Source organism: Rhagoletis pomonella, unplaced genomic scaffold (genome assembly GCF_013731165.1).
Source record: "Rhagoletis pomonella isolate Grant_MI unplaced genomic scaffold, Rhpom_1.0 Rhpom_scaffold_00005, whole genome shotgun sequence".
Taxonomy (NCBI): Eukaryota; Metazoa; Arthropoda; class Insecta; order Diptera; family Tephritidae; genus Rhagoletis; species Rhagoletis pomonella.
The window spans coordinates 18,840,555-18,846,730 of NW_023458559.1; positions in this window are offsets into that span (position 1 = coordinate 18,840,555).

The following is a 6,176-nucleotide window of genomic DNA, read 5'->3' on the forward strand; positions in this document are numbered from 1 at the left end:
GAATCATGGGAATTCGAGGGATAAAGAAATTCACCTTTGAAAGGTCTCGTTAAAATCTTTGCTTCCACTACGTTCTTCATCAATTTCTTAACTGCGAGTCGCGTGCCGTTGCAGAGTTTTGGCGGATTAATATTCCGCAAAATGATAATTGCCACTGCTATCTTCAATTTCAGTATGTGGGCTAATCCCTGGAAGATCTATCGAGTTCAAAAAACTTGTTGGATAATTAACTGCTTCATCTGTTTCCACAACGGTGTTTATCGACGCACATATATGCTATTTCATCACTTTGAGTGCTGGATTGAAAAACATTATTGAGTTGAGACATAATTATCCTTCGCGGCAAGAATAGCTCGTTCACTGAGCCAATCGTGATTCCTATAATTAATTTGAATATCCGGAAACATTATTTCGATCAGTTCTCCTTTCGATGTTTCTAAGTTCCAAAATTATCAGCCAATAAAATTCCTCCTAATCTCTCATTGACTGGCAGTTTTCCGTTCCCTATGTTCAGTAATTGTCACGAGAATACCTAGGCTGATTAATCGCTTTGTCCAACTACATTTCGTCTTCTCCTCGTTGATCACCAAATCCAATCGCTTTGCTTCGTTATCCAAACATGGCAATATTTCATTTATTTTATGAATTTAACTGAGTAAAAATTTTCAAACAGGTGGCAACCCTCCTAAAAAATATTTCAATCAGGCATCTTTCTTAAACCTCTTTAATTTGATACCCATATTGTAATATGTCATTTATTTTATTAATATAACTGGGTTAAAAAATTTTCAAATAGCTGGCAGCCCGCCAAGCTTTTGCGATTTCATTGATTCTGGTATTATACCGAACAAGTTTCGAGTTACGACCGTGACAAATGAACACAACTGTTTATATATATAGATTTCTAAATCAAGATTTCTCAAATACCCTTAGTTTGGTACCGATATTGTAACATTTCGTTAATTTTATCAATTTAATTGCTTAAAATTTTCAAACAGATGGCAACCCACCTCAAATATATTTTCAGCTGTAAACCTTCTTAAAAACCTAAATTTTGATACCCAAATTGCAGTATTTCATTTATTTTATCAATTTGACTGAGTTTAAATTTTCAAAGAAGTGGCAATTCTTCTCAATAATATTTCCGGCAATTATCTTTCTTAAACCTCTTTAATTTAATACCTATATTGTAATATATCATTTAGTTTATCAATTAAAATGCGCTAAATTCTTTAAAAGGCGGCAACCATACTTTAAAATATTTTCGACTGTAAGCGTTCTTACAACTTTTTAGTTTGACACCCACATGACAATATTTCATTTACTTTATCAATTTAACTGAGTTAAAATGTTCAACTAGGTGGCAACCCTTCTCAGAAGTATTTCCAAAAGTCCTCTTTCTTAAACCTCTTTAATTTGATACCTATATCAATTAAATTGAGTTAAATTTTCAAACAGGTGGCAACCCTCCACAAACATTTTCGGCTGTAAAAATATTTCCAGCAGTTATCTTTCTTAAACCTCTTAAATTTAATATCTATATTGTAATATATCATTTAGTTTATCAATCAAATTGCGCTAAACAGGTGGCAGCCCTCCTTTAAAATATTTTCGACGGTAAGCCTTCTTAAAACTTTTTAGTTTGAAACCCACATAGCAATATTTCATTTACTTTATCAATCGAACTGAGTTAAAATTTTTCCAACCGTAATCTTTCTTAAACCTCTATAATTTGATACCCATATTACAATATTTTATTTATTTTATCTATGTACTTTAGTTAAATTTTCAAACAGGTGGCAACCCTTTTCAACCATATTTTCGGCTGTGAGCTTACTCGTTAGTCTGACACCCAAATGGCAATATTTTATTTATTTTATCAATTTGACTGAGTCACATTTTTCAAATAGGTGGCAGCCCTCGTCAAAAATTTTCCAGCAGTTATCTTTCTTAAACCTCTTTAATTTGATACCCATATTGTAATAATTTATTTATTTTATCAATATAATTGTGTTAAAAAATTTTCAAATAGGTGGCAACCCTCCAATTTGTTGCGATATCGTTGGTTCTGGGATTATACCGAACAATACAAAAAAAATTATTCAAATCGGTTCAGCCGTTCTCGAGTTTTGACGACCGTGACATACGAACACAACATTTATATATATATATATTTGTCTATATCTATCTCGATTCGTTTTAGCTGTTACAAACAACCGTTATGTGAACAAAGTTAATATACCCTTGTGCACAAGTGCGCTCGGGTATAAAAATGAGCAGGAAAGAAAGTTACTCATACGCCACGTAGACCTGAGTAACACGCTTTTCTGCTCATATTTCATACAAATACTTTTGCGCATTTTCATTTACCCATTCATTATTTCTTACTTATCCATCGATTTTCTTTATCAGTTACTTAATTTTTTTTAACAGAACAGGCTTTAGCACAAATGCAAAAATTTGGAACAAAACCTGTTATTTTTTAAATTTTTCTAATGTTAAAATTTGTTTTTTTTTAATTTTTTCATTAAAAAATAAAAAACCTGGAATTATTACTTAGTTTGTCAGAAACTATCAGTCCTATCTCCTATTAAGATCGTTAAACTGGTTCGTAAGATATACGTGATTAAGTGAAACCACTTTTTGGGTTAAGCTGAATAACGGTAAATTGCAAATAATTGAAAACGTAACCATAGGAAAATAGATTTGCGGAATCACCAAGTAATTCTACATAGAAATTGTATAGTGGTGTCTGGAGAACAAAAACCAAACTAAAATTTGTGATCCAGTGTGACCGGCGAGCGACCGAAATTGATAATAGTCGTATTGGTATGTCCGAATTACATTCGAGAGTTACAAAAAATTAACAAGTGGATCGATGTACAATTTAAAGAAAATCTTACAAATTCTCTGATTACCAGAATCTTAATTTTCCAGCCCCTGTATCTGGAACTGCTCCTAACCTTGTGGTATTGAAGCGCACGGAGTTAAAAAGAGCCCGATAAAGGCAAAACGAATCGATATAGTTGTAGACAAATGTATGCATAAATGATCAGCATGAAAAGAGAAATCGATTAAGCCGTAACTGTCTGTCCGGCCGTCCGTCCATCTGTGCACACGATAACTTGAGTAAAAATCGAGATATCTTAACGAAACTTTTACGCGCACTTCTTTCGGGCGTAGGACGGATGGTATTGAAACTGGGCAAAATCGGACAATATTTTAGTAACCACTGAAGATTATACACTCAAAATTGATATTTACAATAATTTTTATACGAAATAATCAAAATAAAATAAAACTTTTTAATATACAACGCTTTTATAAATGGACTAAAAAGTAGAAAATAATATTTCTCAGTCCCACAGAATTTGTTTTGATAACTTTTTATTTTGTAATTTTAGCAAAAGTCATTATAAACAATTAATGACATTGAAAACGAAAAACGTGGAGCGCATGCAGTACAAAGCATTCGATTTCATTGACAATAGTCAAACTACATAACATTCTACAGCGAAAGTACAAATTTGAGATCGGTTTTAAGCGGTCGTTATTCATATGCCCACATACATACACTGAGGGATATAAGCATAGTAAAAATAAATGCTTTATATTTGATTATCGTTTAAAAATGTTCGTATTTAAAAATAATATTTTCATACAAAATTTATTACGCACGTATTTTACTGTTCACATCTGAGTATGTACATATAAATATGTAAAGTGTACATACGCACCCCAAGCATGCAGAGCGCCGCTCTGAGAGCGGTGACAACACACACACATATGTACATACATAGTACATACATGTTTATCCGTACAAATCGCGTGCTGTAGTGTTGATGGATATTCAACATTTGAAAGCGAATTTATATGGCTGGGTGTAGCTGAGTGCGCAAAGATGCTTGCCACAAGTTCCCTGCAAAAAATTGTGCGACTAATCTCTAAAGAGAGTATTCCGAGATTACTCGCAATCGGGTACAATTGGGCATTAATTAGTCGCAACTAGTCTCATACGGGTAGTAATGGAGGTCAATTAGTCTCGACTCATCCCTTATGGGTATAATTGGAGATCAATTAGTCCCCAACTCATCTCTAACGGGTACTATTAACGATTTAATGATATGTACGCACTTAGTCAATGAAATTTCATGTGCGGCGTTGGCACACAGAGAGAGTATTCGCCTAACAAAACTGAGCAACCCGGTTCGAATCTCAGCCGGCGCAACTTTTTATTTTTATTTTTTAAAAGTGACTAGTCGCTTTTTATACCCTTTCGGGTATAAAGGTGAACAATTAGTCTCTTCATAGGACATGCTCGAACAAAAGCGATCAGTTCATTCCATATAAAGAGATCAAAAGTGGTATTAGTCGCATGCTTCTTTGCGATTGCTCCCGGATTAGTCCCATTTTTTGCAGGGTTGTTGATATCCTGAGATGGTCGGGTTCGGATTCCACTGCAGGCAACATGTAAATAACTTTTTTTTTTTAGTTTTTGTTTTGATTATTCACTTCACGGATGCTTTTTCAGTACGAACGCGGTCATTTTAATATGCGCGTAATTGAATTGAATATTTACCAATATACAGTACTTTCGTTGACGTTTATAGTATGATCAATTACGTTTCTATTTGATTTTAATATTTTTTCCCCTCAGTGTACATATGTTACTTTTCATATCAATTCAAGTGTACTAGTATCGCCTAGTTGTCGAAATTCGACATCTTTTTTCATACACTTTTGAATTTTACCTGTCACCAATACTAACTCTTTTCTGCGAAATACTATTTTGAAGTCCACCAGCATAATTTATAGCGAATTTACAGGAACACTTAAAATCGAGTTATGAACGTTAATACCGGATTGATTAATGCAAATTCTACCAAGTCTCCTCAAAATTTATTCAGTAGCTTTTGAAATTAGACCAAAAAAGGAACCTCTATTTTCATTTATCAAAAATATGCATATGTATTTGCATGTATAGATGAAATGTTCATCACTGACTAATATTACAAACATATACCAATTCAGACTAAATAAGTTTTTCGAATATATTTGTCTGAGAGCCTCCTGGAAGTTAAAAACTAAATTGCTCTCATCTGCATAAACTCTTTTAACAAAAGATAATATTTCGTTCTCTAACGGCGGTTTCACACGGGTTTTTGCCAAGACTGGGAAAAAACCCAATATTTTTTATAATATAATTTTATGTTACTAAAATATGTTCTAAAAGTGAAAAAAATCTGATCATATATATGATTTTTATGATAGCTCTCAATCCCTGCGCCATCTATCCGAAGACAAACACCCTCATCCTTCTTAAAACTTTTGCACAAAACAACAATCATTCAATGCGATTTTAAAATCTGGGAGAAAATGGTTCCCAATTGAATGATTCTTGCGATTTTATATGTGTATAATGTAGGTGTATAAAATTCCATTAAATTATAGAAAGTGGTTCCAGATATAACCGATTGTATGGACGGTGCCACGCCCCCTTTTCCAAAATTTACCACTCTTCGCCGTAAGTACGGTATTGACAACATATGTTGCTGTGTCAAATTTCAGGACGTCAGCATAGGCGGTTCCATAGACAAGCGATATAAGAATTTCGGTTTGTATGGGCGGTGCCACGCCCTTTTTCCAAAATCCACCACTCTTTGTGGTAGCTACGGTATTGACAACATATGTTGCAGTGTCAAATTTCAGGACGTTAGCATAAGTAGTTCCAGAGATAAGCGATATGAGAATTTCAGTTTGCATGGGCGGTGCCACGCCCCTTTCCCATTATCTACCACTTTTCGTTATAAGTACGTTATTGATATAATAAAACAACAACAAGACCAACACGACTGGACAAATACAACTGAATGTCGTCAGCATAAGCATGGACATTGACATATCGACACATAGAGAATACATCATTGACAAAAAGGCTAAACAAAAGAGGACCAAGGACAGAACCCTGCGGCACACCAGAGGTAACGATACTAGACATGGGCGAGGCAGTCTTACAGGTCACCTTTTGAGTCCTTCCTGAAAGGTAGCAGGTCATAAGCTTTACAGAGCTTTCCGAAAACCCAAAAAAATATTTAAAATAATGCATGCATGCACAATTTCGGTTCAAACCCGAAATAATGCATATGGCAAAAACCGAAATAAAGCATAAATGCACA